This window comes from Capra hircus, chromosome 8 (genome assembly GCF_001704415.2).
Source record: "Capra hircus breed San Clemente chromosome 8, ASM170441v1, whole genome shotgun sequence".
NCBI lineage: Eukaryota > Metazoa > Chordata > Mammalia > Artiodactyla > Bovidae > Capra > Capra hircus.
Genome location: NC_030815.1, coordinates 27,424,480 through 27,445,664, shown reverse-complemented (window position 1 = coordinate 27,445,664; position 21,185 = coordinate 27,424,480). Strand labels below are relative to the sequence as shown.

The 21,185-nt window shown below is 41.4% G+C and overlaps 1 protein-coding gene and 1 pseudogene across 6 annotated transcripts in view; one reads left to right on the top strand and one right to left on the bottom strand.

Moving 5' to 3' along the window:
- The window catches only part of BNC2 (basonuclin 2), a 486,498-nt gene that overhangs the window by 387,882 nt on the left and 77,431 nt on the right, over positions 1-21,185 (bottom strand). The window lies entirely within an intron of this gene.
- Positions 816-2,026, top strand: LOC108636546 (annotated as a pseudogene).

The following is a 21,185-nucleotide window of genomic DNA, read 5'->3' as shown; positions in this document are numbered from 1 at the left end:
GACAAGAAGTCTGCAGTCATTTCTCATCTTCTCATTGAAGTAAATGGCAGAAGAAAAATGTTCTGATCCAAAATGAGAGTTTTTGTGATCTGGGTTTTGGGTGCCATTAAGTTTTAACATACTAGTCTTTCTAATGTCCTGAGTGCTCTCTTTACTCTGAGCTTTTGTCAGAGTTGTTCCTAGCACCAAGAACATTTTTAGTCACTATTCCTAGACGATTCTGTGGGCTTCCCAGGTGGCTCAGAAGTAAAGGACCTGCCTGCCAATGCAGCAGACCCAGGTTCGATCCCGGAGTTGGGAAGATACCCTGGAGAAGGAAATGGCAACCCACTGCTGTACGCACGCCTGGAAAATTACATAGACAGAGCAGCCTGGCGGGCTACAGTCCATGGTGTCACCGAAGAGTTGGACACAACTTAGCATCTGAACAACAGACCACTTCATCTGGCTAACTTGGCAAAGTAAAGGGGGTAGGGAAGACTCTGGCAATCATGCATCTTGTCCATGGGCTGGGCTTAGGGCTCCACGGTGTTTATCGCCTACTAGATTCTAAGGTACTTTGAGTGCAAGGAAAAGAAATGTTTCTGTTTTGTTCAGCATTACCTGCTATACTTCATAGCACATCATATACATTTGATTAATATTTTTGAAAAAAGACTGAATTTATGTATTAATTGCTGAATGAAAAAGTAAACAGCCTGCCACAGAAGTGAAGCATGCCTAATTCTTAGAAGCATTTCCTCTCAAATAAACCAGAGATGTGTGTTTCATGTAATGGAAACATAAGAGTGTAGTCAGTTAGTACTTTGAACAAAAGACAGGTCATATGTGGCTCCTGATTTCAGAGTCCAAAAACCTGAAAGCATCAGTCTAATAGAAAGTTAAATATGTCCAATCACAGGGTATCAAATATGCTAATGTCTTAAATACACAATTTGCAAATAAACAGAAATAAGGTACAATTAAGAGAAACAATCAAAATAGAATACCATATTTTCTGAACTTGGTTCCTAAAGATCAGATTCAGATGCTGTTTTTATTCATAAGCTGGGAAAAAGTAAATAAAACATTCTGTGCACTGCTCACCATAAATCTTAACTTACCCCTGAAATTAAATCTAAACACAAACATAACCCTAAAACCTCCTCTAGCCCCACAGATACTCAGACAATCAAAATCTGATTTCCAGGACAGCAGTTGTACTATGTGAGTACAATATTTATGCAGAATAAATAAATTATGCAAATCACAATGATTTACGCCTGTTATAGATAAGCTTACTCTTTTGTTCAAGAGTCTACAAATTTACTCAAAATTCAGGTTGCCTAATGAAGCAATTAGACACATAGGACATTTTAAGACCTATTTAGGAAGATCTTACCAAAGCTTCAAACAATATACGCTGCTTTATATTATCTACTTGGCACATGATTGTAATAGCTAAAGAACAAAGTCAAATTTTAAAATTACTTCACGAATTAAACCCCTACTTTATATAAACCACTACTATATTCACCTTCTTTCCATGCTATCTAGAAATGTCTTTAAAAAGTAATTCAAGGGTCTCAGGTCCACATGGCGAGCAGTTGGTGCCATTTCAGCATCAAGCAGGTGGCCGGAGGGTATTTAAAAAGGGTATCACACTGCTGCCGGGTTCAAACAACTGGGCTTAATGCAAGATGATGCAATATACGAGAATGACGATGTAGAAGAGGCCCTAAGAAGGCTTCCTGAGAACCTTTATGACGACAGAGCTTGCATTAAGAGAGCAGTGGACAGCCACGTGAGGCAGCAGATTCTGCCTAAACCGCAGGGGACAGAACATGAGGAGGGTAAATTCTACCTTGAACCACCTCTGAAAGAGGTGATTCGGGAAAGAAAAGGGAGAGAATGAGCCAAGAAATAATTTAGTAGTCTAAATCTGTGGATACAGCTGTTATCAAATATTTATGTACAATGTAGAACTATTTAGGCTGTAATGTATTACTTTAAATACATATTTATTACAATTTTTAAAAAAAGTTATTCAAGGTATTTCCCTGTGGTCCAATGGCTAAGTACAGGGGGCCCGGGTTCCATCTCTGGTCAGGGAACTAGATCCCCACACACTGATACTAAGAGTCTGCATGCCACAACTCAGACTCGGTGCAGGAAAATAAAAACTTGAAATAAAAATTTTTTTTAAGTTGTATGGCAGAAACCAACACAACATTAATTTTCCTCCAATTAAAAAAATTAAACCAAAAAAAGTAATTCAAATGAAATATCAACACTGGTTTTTTTTTTCCTTTCATTTTTAATTGAAGGATAATTGCTTTATGGTACTGAATTGGTTTCCGCCAAACATCAAAATGAATCAGCCACAGGTTTTTAAAATTAGAGCTATCATTACAAATCTTAGTTATGTAATCACCTGATTGCTGCTGCTGCTGCTCCTAAGTTGCTTCAGTCGTGTCCGACTCTGTGTGACCCCATAGACGGCAGTCCACCAGGCTCCCCCATCCCTGGGATTCTCCAGGCAAGAACACTGGAGTGGGTTGCCATTTCCTTCTCCAATGCATGAAAGTGAAAAGTGAAAGTGAAGTTGTTCAGTCGTGTCCGACTCTTAGCGTCCCCATGGACTGCAGCCTACCAGGCTGCTCCATCCATGGGATTTTCCAGGCAAAAGTACTGGAGTGGGGTGCCATTTCCTTCTCCAATGCATGCATGCATGCTAAGTCACTTCAGTCATGTCCGACTTTGCGCGACCCCATAGACGGCAGCCCACCAGGCTCCTCTGTCCCTGGGACTCTCCAAGCAAGAATACTGGAGTGGATTGCCATTTCCTTCTCCGACCACCCGATTAGCAATGAGTAAATTTTCAAATCTTTAAAATATAAATTTTAAAATTCATTTAAATTTTTAAAGGTTTCGTCTTGACATATACATTAAAACTTTCGAAGATTTTTTTTTTAATGATGAAAACTGTCAAACACAAAGGGATTAATACATCTCCACTAACAGTGGAAGAGCATCTGATTTTCTTTTTCTAGTGAGCGTGGCAAAAAGCTCAAAATTTTTGGCTAAAAGAAGAAGAAATCCTACACAAAGAATGGAGGAGAGCATCACCACAGGAGTAAGAAACAAATGTGCTTATCTTTTCAATCCAAGAGACTCTGCACAGTCTTGGTTATAGAGTGGCTCTGGGTGTGGTGGGGAAGGCAGATAACTAGCACTCAGTGTGCCTGACGGGGTGCTCAGAAAGCTCTTTGAAACAGTCTAGGGCTACTTTCTTCACTGAGTACTTGAACACCTACCACTACTAAAAACATACAAGCCAAAGCACTTTCAGGAATTTTTAAACCTCGTCTGGAGTATCATACAACCATTCGAATAACTTCCTACAAGGCACATAACTTCCTACAAGGCACAAAGCCTTAAATGCCTTGAGAAAACGACTGCAAAAAAGGAGGCAAACCCAGGAACTGATGTGGCTAAAACACAGTATAGAAAGTGTCAGAGACTGAGGTGGAAAGATAGGCTGGCTTTCTCTCAAGGAAGACCCTGAATGCAGAAGTAAAGGGCTTGCTCTGACCTTGCAATGAATGAAGTTTGGGCCTGAATAGTGACAAAGTCTCAGAGAGACCAGGACAGTCACTTAGAGATGGAGTGTGGTTTCTCTGTGTGTGCTTGCACTACAAAGCATCCCCACAGAGACAGCTTTCTCGTCTATTTTTTTGAAAAGGTAACGTGCTTGCACCTTAGAAATGAAGAACTAGAACCTTAAGCTCACCTCCACCAAACCCAACTCTCCTCTAGATGCTAACCTGGGCCAGCTGCAATGAGAGAGACTGGACAACCCAAACCCTAAGGGATCTCTCCAGCAAGGGTTCTTGTTGGGCCTTCAGCTCCTGATGGACATGATGGGTGAATAGATGCTCTGCGTTTTCAGAGAGCAGAATCAGAAAACTTAAAAGACGTCACACTGCAACTGGAAGGTCAGATAAAGTACATGCATCAGGTGACTAATTTGGGTGATGGAAGCTCTCCCTATATATTTCTTGAAAGGAACAACTCAAGGGGATGAAAATGAGGTAAGACCTAAAGCTTACGCATCTGGGGGGACCTCCTTAAGAAACAGCATGCAAAAACATATGCATCCTTTACACAAAAAAAATGACCCCGAGGACACTATTTGCTGGGCCGCCACCAAGGGATGTGGAGGAAAATTCTAGACCCCCTGCAAAAGCACCCATTCAGAACAGCCAAAGAGCTCAAGGGTCATCTGGGAGAACTGAAAGGAGGGTGGCACTCTCAAAAATCCCAGACACTCTTGTGACAGAAAGATGCAAACTTTACTGGATGGCACAAAAGGAGTTAAAATTACCCAAGAAAATGCAGGCAAAAAGAGATGAGAGGCTTAGACTGGCTGATTATTCTTATAAGGATCTCATTTGACAGGGGTAAAATACAAAGAAAAGTGTGTGCCAGTTTTTACAGAAAACATATGGGAACTTACCTGGGGAAATTTGCTTTCTTTTAACGAAACAAGGAGTCTTTTCAGGTATTCTGAGTTGAAATTGAGAAGGACATGTTTAATTATAGTAAATGTGGAGAAAGGGTAAGCCGCGGGAGAATGGTGGCCGAAACATATTAATATTCAACTTCATTCCTGGGTTGGGTAGGTGGAAGAGACTAGAACAGGAGCTACATTTTTACATACAAAGACCCACTATATAAGGAAGGAAGGAAATGAGGGAGGGAAGAACAGAGAAAAGGAAGAAAGAAGAGAGAAAGAGACAGAAGAAAAATATCAATCTCCACTTGAATAAGCCTACAGGAGGGATTTCTGTAAAGAAAGGTTACGAACGTCAAAGAAAATTAATTTATCCCCCAAAGTTTGGCTCCTCAACATGAAAACACAAAAAAGACGACATGTAAACTGTTTAGACAAGAGCACCCTTTTCTATCTCAGACACCCTGTGTACTCAAGGTGCCTTGGGCCAAGTTGATCAGCACTGTGCCTTAGCTCTGAACCTCAAATGCAGAGAGATGCCCTGTACCCAAAGTGGAGATGGCGTGCTCTGTGGGTACACATGGGGCAGGAGAATCAAAATGACAACGGTCAGCAGCCCAGTGAAGGTCTTTGATCTGAACCACAATAACCCCAATACCACAACAGTCCCAGCTCCTCCCCCACCCCAAAGTGCAACTCTCTGATCAGGCATCCTCTGCCCCCACCCCACCAAATACTAATGGGAAGAGGCTGGAAAGAGAACAAGATCAGACAGGGACCAAACAGGACAGGCTAGAGAGCAGTAACAATGATTCTGGGCTCCCCTGGGAGTAATGAAGTGACAGAGCGGACAGGAAGAGAGCCAATTAGCACATTCCCAGACAAGAGAGAGCTGAGGCTAAGGAAAAGCAAGGAATTAAACACAAACTTTGCCAGTCTGCCTACGTCAGCATAGTTATTCTGCACTAATACGAAACTGACACGCAACCGAGACAAAGGTACCAAAGCTGCAAGAACAGCAAGAGTCCTGGGCAGAGGGAAACTGGTCCTGTCTCCACCACTGTCTGCAATGCGCAGTGAGTCGCCTCAGAGCAACTCTAAACTCTATTCTTCTTAACCATGAAATGAAATAATCCCCAGAGCTGGCATCCTAGAACTCAAGGACCTCATGTTCTTATGAACGAGTACGGACTTGAGCCGGACAACTTGGGTGTGAATTCCAGCTCTGCAAGTGTTTTGGACTTTGGGAAAGTTACTTGACCTCTCTGTACGTCAGTTTCCCCATCTGTGAGACACGAGAAAAGTACTCTACCTCATGGAACTGCCTAAGGATGAAGGGCTTTGTTAGCTGTAATTACGGCTGTGGGCAAATTTTGTACCCAATACCTTTTGGGTATGAGCATCTGTGTGGTGAATCACCTTTCTGAAAAGCTCTTCCTCAGAGGGGCAAGCAACTCTGCCTCTCACTTTTCAGGGTGGTTCCCTTCCTAGGCTGGGGACTGCTGTTGCTGTTTAATTGCTCAGTCGTGTCCGACTCTTTGCGACCCCATGGACTACAGCACACCAGGCTCCTCTGTCCTCCACTATCTCTGGAGTTGGCTCAAACTCACATCCATCTAGTCGGTGATGCTATCTAACCATCTCATCATCTGCCGCCTCCTCTCCTCCTGCCCTCAATCTTTCCAGGCAACAGGGTCTTTTCCAATGACTTGGCTCTTCCCATTAGATGGCCAAAGAATTGGAGTTTCAGCACCAGTCCTTGCCATTCAAGAGACTCCCAAGAGTCTTCTCTAGCACCACGATTTGAAAGCATCAGCTCTTTGGCGCTCAGTCTTCCTTATGATCCAACTCTCACATCCACACCTGACTCAAGAAGAACCATACCTTTGATTATACGGACCTTCGTCAGCAAACTGACGTCTCTGCTTTTTAATGCACCTAGGTTTGTCATAGCTTTCCTTACAAGGAGCAAGTGTCTTCTAATTTCATGGCTGCTGTTACCATTTGCAGTGATTTTGGAGCCCAAGAAAATAAAAGCTGTCACTTTTTCCCCTTCTAATTGCCATGAAGTAATGGGACCAAATGCCATGATCTTAGTTTTCTAAAGTTGACTTTCAAGCCAGTTTTTTTCGCTCTCCTCTTTAACCTGCATCAAGAGACTCGTTAGTTCCTTTCCACTTTCTGTCATTAGAGTGGTATCATCTGCACATCTGAGGTGGTTGATATTTCTCCCGCAATCTTGATTCCAGCTTGTGATCCATCGCACCCAGTGTTTCTCATGGTGTACTCTGCTTATAAATTAAATAAGCAGGATGACAATATACAGCCTTGATGTACTCCTTTTCCAATTTGGAACTAGTCAGTTGTTCCATGTCCAGTTCTAACTATTGCTTCTCAACGTGAATACAGGTTTCTCAGGAGACAGGTCAGGTGGTCTGGTACTCCCACCTCTTGATTCCAACTCCCCTCCATCAGCACCTTGCTAAATTACAGTGCAAGCCTCTGGTTTCCATTCTCTCAAATTCATCCTCGAATCAAGTCTCACATATAATTCTCCTGCTTACAACTCAAAGGCACTTTTTTTCCACATGCAACAACATGGATCAATCTCAAAACTATTATTCTAAGCGAAAGAAGCCAGACTTAAAAGGTTACATACTGTAGGATTACATTTATATCATGTTCTGGGAAAGGCAAATCTTTAAGGACAGAAAACAGGTCAGTGGCTGCCAGGGGCTGGGGTTGGGAGGAGGGGCTAGTCACTTAGGAACACTGAGGAGGTGCTGTAAATGTTCTTCATCTTGATTGCGGTGATGGTTACAAGACTAAGATCAAACACACTAAATGACGCACTAAAATGGGTCAATTTTACTGTGTATAAATTATACCTTAATTTGAAAGAAATTACAGAGAAATCCCAAGGGTTTCCCATTGCCAACAGGTACCACAGCATTGCTGATCTGTCCCTACCATGCCTTCCACATTCCAGCAGCAACCAACTTTTTTAAATTCCCTGCATACCCTGTGCAGAAATGTCTTAACCACCATTCAGCTCTTAAACAGCTTTTCCATATTAACCACTGAGTCCTCTGGGCTGTCTTCCTTCCTATCTCAACCCTCACACTCCCAGGCAGATAAGTGAGTAAGTTATTTCCCTATCACTGCTTTCAAAGTAATGTATTACACAAATTACATGCATATATAGTGATATAATGAATGCTCTTGTCTCTCATTGATCAACTGAAATGTGAATTCTTAGGGAAAAAGAACTACTTTTTATCCCATGTGTGTATGCAACCTAGTCCATGGCAGACAGTCAATACATTTTTGTTGGAATGATGTTTCATAAGGCGTCGCTATCTCACTGCACCCCCACCACTTACAAGAGTGCCCACTTGGCTCAATAAATAGTGTCAGCCCTTACCCTGCACACTAATACAAGATGATAAACATGATTGTGCAAGCTGAAACCATGCAGAGCAACCTTAACAATAAATAGAAAAATTCTAGCTTCTCTCTGATCTGTAACATTTTTTGTCAAAAATACTAAAAAGCAGTTACATAGGAAGATGAAAAAAGCAAAACATTCATTTACTACACTGTAATTTAAAACATTAGAAATTTGAGAATTAAAGCATTTTATTTCTTTATCGAAAAAAAAGCATCAAGAGTAGTCTGAGTAGTTTGAACAGTGCTGCCTTCTTCTCACTGTATAATTTAAAACATCAAATGAGCATCTTTTGTACCGGCATACTCCTGTCTAAGTCTGGATTAGCTTCTAACATTTTATCCCTTTTGTTTACATCATCCTGCCGTATCTCTGAGGAGTTCTCTTTAATATGACATTTTCTACCAGCATCTTTTCCTCTGTTATGCTTTCATCATTTTTGTCACAATCACTTTTCTAATTTACACAGTAACTTCCGCTTCCCTAACTCCTCTGGCTGCATACAGAGAGGCTCTAGAACAGTGGCAGCGTTGACACTCCTGCAGTCAACTGGTTTTCCTAGAACTCGATTTAGGAAAGGTTCAAATTTCACTTCCAGAGTTAGCACTTCACATTTCTTTGCTGCACTTTGATCTTTGTCTGCCAATTCTCTCTCGGAATTATCCATTTTCACAAAATGTCACATGAGTTTATCTCTGAGGGACAAGGAGGCAACACAGCTATGCCCTTTGCTGTCTGTTCATGAACCAAATAACAGGATGTGCTGGCTGTACTTTAATACACTCTGTTAATGTAACATAATAACCAAAATGTAAGCTGTGTTGTTGGAGGATCCAAGTTATTTAATTAACCATAACAACTGAAAACTGTCCATACTGGAAGCACGCAAAGGGAGAAATACCTTTGTTTAACAAGTAAACAAGTAATTTTAGAATGAATGAATTGGCTCACCACTGGGTCAGATTTAACCAACAGGAATTTATGCCCTTCCCATCTACACCTTCAATCTATAAGATCACAAAAACAGAACCACTTCCTAAAGACCCAATTCAGGGTCAGGTACAACATATTAGAGGAGAGATCTAGATTATAATCCCAATTCTATCAGTAGTAACACAGTTACATTCTAACACAGTACCCTATAAAATAGGGTTAATGATACTTCCTCCTTCATCAGATTTCTGAGAAACAAAGGAGAAACACATTTTAAAAAGTACTTTGAAAAATTCAACTAGATACTACCATATCAAACATATACTTAGCAGGCACCAGGCATTATTATACGAGATCTTCTTAAATCTTCTCATAGAATTCTCGTGACACAAGAGAATTCTCATGGTACAAGTGCCAGTATAGTCTCCATTTTAGAGGAGCATACTGAAGTACAGGTAAGTCATATAGTGTGTCCAATTGCATGCAGAGAGTAAGCAGAGAAGCCGACGGTTGCCGTTGTTCAGTCACCCAGTCGTGTCCGGCTCTTTGTGACCCCATGGACTGCAGCACACCAGGCCTCTCTGTCCCTCACCACCTCCCGGAGTTTGCCCAAGTTCATGTCCATTGCATGGGTGATGCCGTCCAGCCATCTCATCCTCTGACACCCTCTTCTGCCCTCAATCTTTCCCAGCATCAGGGACTTTTCCAATGAGTTGTCCGTTTGCATCAGATTACCAAAATCCTGGAGCTTCAGCTTCAGCGTCAGTCCTTCCAGTGAATATTCACGGTTGATCTCCCTTAAGATTGACTGGTTTGATCTCCTTGCTGTCCAAGGGACTTTCACAAGTCTTCGAACTCAAAAGGTTTATCTCCACAGGTCAAGTTCTCTCTAACTTCTTCACTAACTTGTCTATTGTCCACAGAAAGTAGAAGGACGTGGTCACTGAAAGGGGTGAAACACTGACTCCTAGAAACTGGGCAAAGCTAATTCAGTATGACTCAGAGTAATCAAGTAGTTCTACACCAACATTTTCAGATTAGGGGCAGAACTAATACCAACCAAACTCAAAAACGTCTGTCCCATCACATCTTTCACCAAGGTACCTCGTGGTAAAGACAAGATGGTCCACAAGATGACTTCACTGGCAGCTGCGTGCTTGCCTTGGGAACAGTTTTAGTTTCCCATCAAAAAGAGGGACCTGCCTCTCATGCCTTAAATAGAAACTACTTTGAATGACACATAGTGTGATTTAAATTACCAATGATAAAGAACTACGTTCCAGGGGACTTCCCTGGCAGTACAGTGGTTAAAGCTCTTCGCTTCCAATGCAGGGGGTACGGGTTTGATCCCTGGTCGGGGAACTAACATCCCACAAGCCATGCAGCATGGACAAAACAAAACAAAAAAATTAGTTTTTAAAAAAGATTTTAAAATAGAACTACTTTCCAGATCACACAGAAAATACCGGAAGGGACATGATAAATGCATAGATACATTTTATGAGATAGAAGTCAGGGTGGCCTCAGGTAATAGAAAGTCCTGCTTGTAAGAGCTGAAACAATGAGCTCTCTCACAGAACAAGCCAGGAGCAGCAGACGTGGGCTAAGTGTCAAGGACACCAGCTCTGCCTTTCCTGTTGTCATGCTCGGCCCCCTGAGTCTGCTCACTGCCTCACTAAGCATCACTGACAAATTCCAAGCAGGAATTTGTTTCTCATTCCAGATGGGTAACCTTCACTACCTTTGTCTAGCACACTTCCTCTTATAAATTACAGTCCAGAACTTAGTCACATGCCTGCTATCAGATCAATAGCTCCTAAGGGGGATGAAATTATGATGACTTAGGTTTTTATATTAATCACGAGCTATCTTGGACCCATCTCCCATGTCTGGCTACTTGGGAAGAAAGCGGTAGAATGGGTTTCAGGGTAAGCATCAGTATTTAATACAATTATTGTAAAAGAGGCATATGACAAATGTGAAATGGTTCACGTGACTCTCTAGAGCTGGGGCCCTGTGAGCTTTGAGAACAGTCCACCACTACACCAAGAGAGGCACCAGGACACAATGAGCTACTTCACTCGTTAAGTAAGAGCCAGTAGAGCAAAGCAGCTTTTCAAAGGCACAATTTCTCAGCCAACAGCATGAATCAGAAGAAACTGTTTTAGTTCTTGTCAACTGTACACTTTCCAAAATTATCAGGTTGAGCAATCATATCCAACCTCAACCTCTGTACTCAGGCTCTGCTTAGGGAACCAGGGGGTGGAAAAACACATAGGTTTACATATGGCGATCACTCCATTTTCATTTTTTTTAAATTTAGCTGTCCTTTTTCATTTAGGGCATTCTTTCCTTCTTAGCAAAGCAGGAAGGACAGGAGATTACCTGAATAAAATAAAATACCCTGACAAGATATCTTCCCACAGTTAGGTTTTCAGTTGCAGGCTTATGATGAAGGTAAATTCAAATACTACCTTGAAAGACTCAGAGTGGGTCTGAGGGCATGAGCCCATCCTTCTACGCTTTTACAGATAGCATTCAGCCTAAAACTGGAATTAGGCTGACCCTCTTCAAAGAACGAAGGCAAATTTACAAAGTTTTTATTTGGAAGCTCAACTTCATCCTATACACCGCTCCAAATCATCTCATCTTTCCTATCACTGTTCTTTCCACCTGAACATCTGCGTTGCCAATTAACGCTATCATTTCTGTCATTCAAACTCTAATAAGTTGAAAGTCAAGTTCTGTCTCAAATGTCTCGTTTCCTCCATGCCCAAGACTTGGAACCCTTCATTACAAGGCTTACTCACTGTCCAACTCCTAACTTCTTGAAGACTTGCACCCAGGAAAGATGCAATGTTGTATAACTGTCCCCAGAAATAAAGAGACCAAAAGAATAATAGACTAGAGTTGAAAAGAGGACCCCTTCCTTCATCGTTTATCAATTTTGTTTTCCTTTGGAGCAGCACAAGAGGAAAAGCAATAGAAAAGAAACAGGCAGGCACTAGAGAAGATGGTAAGGACTGTACATCTGACCAATTTCTCTATACTCCAGAAATGCCTGACCTGCACACGTCTACATACAACAGAACAGACACAAACAAATGATGACTGCTAATTCTGGCCACTTTCTTTCCCCCTTAAACACACTCCAGAAGTCACTGCAATAACGGAAACATTTGGGAGACTGAGCCATCTGATGACAATTACAGGAATCCTGGAAGGGAAGAGAATGCTCAGGGCAGGCCAGACGGCCATGCAATTACAAACCCTCTCTCAGCCCCAGAGTCCTCTCCACACCCTCCGCGTGCCTGCCAGGGGGAGGTGGACGGGGAGGCTGCTGCTCAGCGTTCCCAGGCGGACACGCTCTCACGCTGCTCCAGAGAGCGCACCACCATTTAGGTTTGCTTGGTTTTCTCACCCCTTGCAGAAAGACACTGTCTGATTGTCACGAGTTTGGTTCCCAAGGATGTGAGACTCACAGAAACCAAGGCTTGTACAGTAAAAAGATGACTGAAAAGGTAAACCAGTGAAAATGCTTGCTGCTCTTGCTGTTTAGTGGCTAAGTCGTGTCTGACTTTTTGTGACCCCATGGACTACAGCCCGTCAGGCTCTTCAGTCCATGGGATTTCCCAGGCAAGAATACTGGCGCGGGTTGCCACTCCCTTCTCCAGGGGATCTTCCCAACCCAGGGATTTAACTCATGTCTCCTGCATTAGCAGGCGGACTCTAACACTGAGCCACCAGTGTTAGAAAATGTTAATATGAAACTAAAACTTTTTTCCAAGTCCCGTTACTCCCTGAACTGATCCTTGTGGCATTGGGAAGTGAGGATAATGGATGGGTGGAGAAAAGAGCTAGTATTTACTGAATACCTCCAAGAGAAAGCCACTTTCAGAAATAAGAAACCTTTAAAAGGACAGAGCATTGCTGATTTAATGAGAGCTAAAGTTCAGAGAAGCAACTTCCCCAATTCCAAAGCTCTTAAATGAAGGTAACAGGTTAAAAACCAGGCTCACCTGGCTCCAACAGCCACGCTCTTTCTACTCAGCTACACTACCTGAGAAATAGCAAGCACGTCAAACACAGAGTCGAACTAGTATGACACAAGCTGGCACTCGTCACTACCTGGCGTGCAAGCTAAGTCGCTTCGGTAATGTCCAACTCTTCTGCGACCTCATGGACTGCAGCCCACCAGGCTCCTCTGTCCGTGAGATCCTAGAGGCAAGAATATTGGCGTGGGTGGCCATGCTCTCCGCTACGACTGACAATTTCTTTCTTCTGAAAAATTATACAAAGTTTAAGAAGTGAGCTTCAAGGACTTCCCTGGTGGTCCAGTGGCTAAGACTGCATGATCTCAATGCAGAGGGCTTGAGCTCCATCCCTGCTCAGGGAACTAGATCCCGCGTGCCACAACTAAGACTCAGCAAAGCCAAATGAATAATTATTTTTTTTAAAGAAGTGAATTGCAGGTTAATTCAAAGAAAGTTTACAATGTTATCTGTAAAAGTTTTAAAAACATACTTGCTATTAATCTACCCAGAGAACAGATAACACTATTATTTACTCATTTACATATTACCTTCCAGTATTCGTTGTTAATATATCTACCTTTTTATATGCCAGTTGGGGTCATAATATTTATAGTTTTATATCTATTTCTTTTCAACCAACATATTGTAAGTATACTCCTGTGTCATAAGATAAATTCCTCAAAAGTCAGATCTTTTAAATAATTACATCAGAATAGATTTCATAACTAACGTCTTCCAACTTAAAGCCCTGTGCTGACAGGATTAGGAAATTTAAATACTTGAAATATTACATATTCCATGTAGATGGCTAAGGAAACACGGAGACTGCTGAAAAATGAAGCATGATTCCAGGGATTCCCTGTTGGTTCAAGAGGATGAACTTTGACAGAACCACATATGCCAAATTTGTGTATGTCGGATATATAATCAACCCATGCTGTGTTGTTTAGTCACTAAGTTGTGTCCGAGTCTTTGCAACCCCATCGACTGTGGCCCACCAGGCCCTTCTGTCCATGGGATTTCCCAGGCAAGAACACGAGTGAATTGCCATTTTCTTCGCCGATCAATCCACGCTGCTGCCGCTGCTAAGTCGCTTCAGTCGCGTCTGATTTGGTGCGGCCCCATAGACAGCAGCCCACCAGGCTCCTCTGTCCACAGGATTCTCTAGGCAAGAATACTGGAGTGGGTTGCCATTTCCTTCTCCAAATCAATCCATAAATAGATACAAGTGTACAAAATTCAAAATTGGGATTCCAAATTACCATTCAACTATGTTCTACCAACGCTTTCCATGAGTTTTCCCTTTTCCATTTGTTCTGGCAGTGCCCCACACCTTGTGCAGAGAAGGCAATGGCACCCCACTCCAGTACTCTTGCCTGGGAAATCCCATGGACAGAGGAGCCGGGTAGGCTGCAGTCCCTGGGGTCACTAGGAGTTGGACACGACTGAGCGACTTCACTTTCACTTTTCACTTTCATGCTTTGGAGAAGGCAATGGCAACCCACTCCAGTGTTCTCGCCTGGAGAACCCCAGGGACGGCGGAGCCTGGTGGGCTGCCATCTATGGGGTTGCACAGAGTCAGACACGACTGAAGCGACTTAGCAGTAGCAGCAGCTCACCTTGTGGGATCTTAGTTCCCTGACCAAGGATTGAATCCAGACCCTCAGCAGTCAAAGCACAGAGTCCTAACCACTGTACTGCCGGGGAATTTCCTCATAAGTCTTAATGGAAATCAAAAGTAGAGCAGCTTTGTGGAATTTTCTTTAAACAGAGCCATAAGTTGAGCACTTGCTTCAATGTATGAGCAAAAGATGAACTTCTCCAGCATGGCACACACCAAAGAACTGCTTGACAATCTCGCACAATGTGGTGGTAATGACAGCAATAATACAAAGTAAAAATGACAGTATTTGTTAAGTCTTTCCCTTCATTAGTTACTGTTCTTAACACTAGAAACACACATGTTAAATTTCATTCTGTCTAAATCCCGTAAGGTAGCAACTCTTCTTATCCACTAAACTTGAACTCAGAAAACTTGAGTTTAAGTCCATTCATAGTCCTAATGTGTTAGTAAGTATCATGTCTCTTAGTTATACAATTTTTTCACTACATAATAGATGGTTTGGGTCTGAGAGTGTTGTAGAGTGAATAAATTCAAGTGTTACAGATTTGACAATCACCTGAAAATATAAATATACGCATGCCCCTCCCAATCCATGTCACTAAATGGCATACAGCTTTACAATCATTTATAGCTCTGCACAGAGTCGGACATGACCGAAGCGACTTAGCAGCAGCAGCAGCAGCATAGCACGGCACGCTAGAAAATTATTAACAATCAACATGTTAGCCTTGATGTAGTCCTTTTCCTATTTGGAACCAATCTGTTGTCTTGTGTCCAGCTCTAACTGTTGCTTCCTGACCTGCATATAGGTTTCTCAAGAGGCAGGTCAGGTGGTCTGGAATTCCCATCTCTTAAAGAATTTTCCACAGTTTGTTGTCATCCACATAGTCAAAGGCTTTGGCATAGTCAATAAAGCAGAAATAGACATTTTTCTGGAACTCTCTTGCTTTTTCCATGATCCAGCAGATGTTGGCAATTTGATCTCTGGTTCCTCTGTCTTTTCTAAAACCAGCTTGAATATCTGGAAGTTCACGGTTCATGTATTGCTGAAGCCTGGCTTGGAGAATTTTGAGCGTTACTTCATTAGCTCGTAAGATGAGTGCAATTGTGCGGTAGTTTGAACGTTCTTTGGCATTGCCATTCTTTGGGATTGGAATGAAAACGGACCTTTTACAGTCCTGTGGCCGCTGCTGAGTTTTCCAAATTTGCTAACATATTGAGTGCAGCACTTTCAAAGCATCGTCTTTCAGGATTTGAAACAGCTCAATTGGAATTCCATCACCTCCACTAGCTTTGTTCCTAGTGCTGCTTCCTAAGGCCCACTTGACTTCACATTCCAGGATGTCTGGCTCTAGGTGAGTGTGAGTGATCACACCATTGTGATTATCTGAGTCGTGAAGATCTTTTTTGTACAGTTCTTCTGTGTATTCTTGCCACCTCTTCTTAGTATCTTCTGCTTCTGTTAGGTCCATACCATTTCTGTCCTTTATTGAGCCCATCTTTGCATAAAATGATCCTTCGGTATCTCTAATTTTCTTGAAAAGATCTCTAGTCTTTCCCATTTTATTGTTTTCCTCTATTTCTTTGCACTGATCCCTGAGGAAGGCTTTCTTATCTCTCCTTGCTATTCTTTGGAACTCTGCATTCAAATGGGTATATCTTTCCTTTTCTCCTTTGCTTTTCACTTCTCTTCTTTTCACACCTCTTGTAAGGCCTCCTCAGACAGCCACTTTCCTTTTTTGCATTTCTTTTTCTTGGGGATGGTCTTGATTTCTGTCAGTGTCACGAACCTCCGTCCATAGTTCATCAGGCACTCACTTTGTCTATCAGATCTAGTCCAAGTAGGAAAAGGAGTACATCAAGGGTACATATTGTCATTCTGCTTATTTAACTTATATGCAGAGTACATCATGAGAAACGCTGGGCTGGAGGGAGCACATGCTGGAATCAAGGTTGCTGGGAGAAATATCAATAACCTCAGATATGCAGATGACACCAACCTTATGGTAGAAATCAAAGAGGAACTAAAGAGCCTCTTGATGAAAGTGAAAGAGAAGAGTAAAAAAGTTGGCTTAAAGCTCAACATTCAGAAAACTAAAAGCATGGCATCTGGTCCCATCAGTCATGGGAAATAGATGAGGAAACAGAAACAGTGGCTGACTTTATCTTTTTTTTTTTGGCTCTAAAATCACTGCAGATGGTGATTGCAGCCATGAAATCAAAAGACACTTAACCCTTAGAAGGAAAGTTACGACCAACCTAGATAGCATATTAAAAAGCAAAGACATTACTTTGTCCACAAAGGTCCATCTAGTCAAGGCTATGGTTTTTCTAGTAGTCATGTATGGAAGTGAGAGTTGGACTATAAAGAAAGTTGAGCACTGAAGAATTAATGCTTTTGAACTGTGTTGGAAAAGACTCTTTTGAGATCCCCATAGACAGCAAGGAGATCCAACCAGTCCATCCTAAAGGAGATCAGTCCTAGGTATTCATTGGAAGGACTGATGCTGAAGCTGAAGCTCCAATACTTTGGCCAGCTAATGCGAAGAGCTGACTCATTTGAAAAGACCCTGATGCTGGGAAAGATGGAAGGCAGGAGAAGGGGACGACAGAGGATGAGATAGTTGGATGGCATCACTGACTCAATGGACGTGAGTTTGAGTAAACTCTAGGAGTTAGTGATACACAGGGAGGCCTGGTGTGCTGCAGTCCATGGAATCGCAAAAAGTTGAACACGACTGAGTGACTGAACTGAACTGAACTGCTTCTGTGTATTAAGTTAAAATTTTAGCTCAGTGAAAGTAATTACTACCCAGGTTCTGCAATCCACCCAAACTCACTCTGAGCATTCCTGCTCATTTTTCTGGTCTCCAGGACCCAAGAATCCCTTTTGTTGAAGCAAAGGTTGGTTGTTACTTGTTTCTCTCTTTCAATTCTAAATTTCTGCCAAGTAATTAGAAAAAGAAAATGAATAGCTATTTTTGAGGTTTTTTTAAACGGAAACTGCGGGGCTTAGAGTCACCACAATCTCTCACAAAAATAAAATTAAAATCATACATCTTTGACCTCTCCTCTTTCAAGGAGAATGGATAAAGGCAGTTTGGCTCTGGGCTGTGAGTCAAGGATTTGATCCAAATCACCTCTACTGAAACTTAGGTAGTTTGCCAAAAGTAGCTTAGTCAATAAAAGAAACATACATGGATTTACAAAATATTTTCATAAATCCCCACAATTATCATAACGGAAGGTGTCATTAGTATGCCCATTTTACAGATGAAGATAACAAAGTTCAGAGGGTGAAAATACTAGCCCCAAGATCACACTTAAAAAGTAACACAGCACGTAGGAAGGAGGTTTAAGAGAGAGGAGACATACGTATACCTTTGGGTAACTCATGTTGATGTACAGCAGAAACCATCAAAATATTGTAAAGTAATTATCCTCCAATTAAAAATAAAACTAAATTTTTAAAAAGTAACAAAGCAGTTTTTTTAATACGTCTTCTATATAATTTTTCCAAGTAACTGTAACATGTTACGGTTCAAAGAAATTCCTCCAACTCGAAGTAACATTCAAAACTACACTAAGGACTGTATGCTGCTGCTGCTGCTGCTAAGTAGCTTCAGTCGTGTCCCACTCTGTGCAACCCCATAGACAGCAGCCCACCAGGCTCCCCCGTCCCTGGGATTCTCGAGGCAAGAACACTGGAGTGGGTTGCCATTTCCTTCTCCAATGCATGAAAGTGAAAAGAGAAAGTGAAGTTGCTCAGTTGTGTCCAACTCTTAGTGACCCACGGACTGCAGACTACCAGGCTCCTCCATCCATGGGATTTTCCAAGCAAGAGTACTGGAGTGGGGTGCCATTGCCTTTTCCAAAGGACTGTATGAATTACAAGCAAATCCTAAACGCATCTATCCAGCAGCAGGGACTCATTTTATGCTCTTTTATATTCTCCACTAACCTATACAGACATAATAAGAGAAAATTCTGAAATTATCCCAATTTTCCTCACCATCCTGTCCTATGAACTCACTTTCATTGCACAAACACACAGAATGGGCATTACAAAAACTATGGTTAGGCCCCTAGAGCACACACACATGGGAGGCAGAAACCAAAGAAGCATGTGACAGTAACAGCAACAATGGGGAGCCCTTTCTACCATTTAAGTTATAAACACAGTGCTTCCTTTGTCACCAACAAACCCCTTGAGAAGGTGGTCCATGCCTGTAAGCACCAATTCAAACGGCAGGTAGCTCTGAAAGCTATACCATCATCAACAGGGCTGTATTTTTTTATCGTTCAGAACCAAGGTTCCTGTATCTGCAATTCAAAGGGCAATGTCTGACTCCTGAATTATAACAAATTCAGCTGAAATATGTATATATACCGTATACAGATATGCTATATGTATATATCATACAAAATACATACATATATTATTTTCTCCCTTCTGATTCTATAAACAATATACTCTCAGCTACAGAAAATCTCAAAAGTGTAGAAAGCATAAAGAAGGAAACATTAGTTACAATTCCAGCAACCAGAGGCACAACTAATGATATTTCCTTCTAGTTTTCTCTTAATTCCTAACAGACTATTTGAAATTCCCTTTTCTACAGAAAAAGTAACTAATTCTTTGGGGCAGAAACAGGAAAGGAACTGGAGCCTAGAAAAGTTAATCCCACTGTATTTATAAACAAATTCAAATTTCTTGAGCAAAATCTCAATTGACAGCTATAGCAAAAATACTTAGAATCATTTGGAAAAGCTCAATAAAGTCACAATCAAACTCTTCTCAACGTTAGATCCAGAAGAAACAATAATCTATAATGATTACAGAGGTTCTCTTGTGAGAATCTGTTTTGTTTTGAAGAACTTTATTTCCCCAAATCCTATTTTTGCATTCAAGCTATTAACCCTAGTATCCTGATGGACTTCAGAACCACAAAATAAAGCACCATGGTATACTGAATCTCTCAAGCTTGAAGAGTTTGAGAAAACAGAAGAAGAAAGTTACTCTGACCTTGCCCTCATCCTTCTTCCCTGGAACAGGCCATAAAACCCTCATAATGCCAGGCGCCCTCCCTATGCCCAGAAGAAAGGAGCATCTTATCTCCGAACACAAAGGGATGCAGGAAAGAATCCTCACAAACAAGCCTTGCTGGGTCTTTTCCCAGTTCACTACAGTGACCCCCCTCCTTACCCTACCATATCCCTCCACAACTGTGCACTCTTCAAAAATCTAGGATGAAATACTCCAGTCCGTTGCTTTGGGTCTTCATTTCCTTATGAAAGTTCCCATGTCCCATAAAACTTATATTAAAGGTATCTGTATGCTTTTCTCCTGTTTAAAAATAATTTATTAATCTCCTGTTAATCTGTCCTTGTCAGTTTAATTTCAGACCCATCCAGGGACCCTTGAAGGGTGGAGGAAAACATTTCTTCCCTACAATCACCATTATCAGTAACAAAAAAGACTTCAGATCACCCATAGCAGAGGGGGACAAAAGGCTCTGTTTTCCCCTAAAACTCTGCTTCTAGAGGATAGTAAGAAAATAGCATCTAGTATGGTGTGTATGCACACACACACGTGCACTCCCCTTTCTGGCACATGCATACGGCACGGAGCACAGCTTCTGTCCTCTAACTGGAAGCGGATAGCTCAAAAGTAAAGCTCATCGTGTCCTAACACAGTTGACAGCAATCTGCTTTTTGCATGGAAAAATACTTAAATGGAACCTACGAAGGTTCGTAATGCTAAGAGCCTTTGGAACATAAATCTATTTTGCAGCAATTTCATTGATCATGTATTGCTAAGATACCTACTTAAGAGGGGCTCAAACACAAAAAATACTTTTGTACCAGTTACCACTAGGTAAACATGAGTTTTAAATAATCTTTGGTACAACAGACCTGGAATTTTATTTCCTATAGCCTAGTGACTGTAAATGCCCTGTGACCCTCTTAAGCACTGCCAACATCAACATCTGGTACCTGGCACAAAGAAAATAGATTCTAAAAGGTTTTCTTTAAAAATCCTTTCATTTTCATCATGTGCTTTAAATATGTTTCTAAGACAGTTCTCTTTCTCCTCTTTCTGACACAGAAAAAAAAAAAAAAGATTCTTTTCTCTCAGGCAGCTGGGTTATGTTTTAGAAGCAGAAGAGGAAAATAATTGCCAAAAATCAAGTTGTGGCTAATGTCATCTCTCTCTCCCCAAAGAAATTACAATCAATATAATAGTCCTAAGACATGACTCGATGAAAGAAAATTCCAAAATAATTATAACTCTCTTCCCATAAACATATACCACTGGTAAAAATGACTTTAAAACCCATGGCATTCTACAAATTCTATTTTTCTCTGATTTTTACCCTTCCTCCTGTACTTTCTTAAAAGGCTTCTTATGACCCTCAGTTCCTCCAAAGATGTTAGTAATAACAATGGTCACCCCATTGATTATCAAAATATTCATTACTTTTAAATGTTATAGTTGAACAAACAAACTATATTGGAGAATTTCAAAAGAATTCAAGCCCATTTATGACCCAAGTTCTAACCTAGGAAATCTCACATGACTTTAAAAAGTAAATATGGCAACAAAGCTAAACTGACCATATTTACGAAGTTGATGAGAAAACAATGATA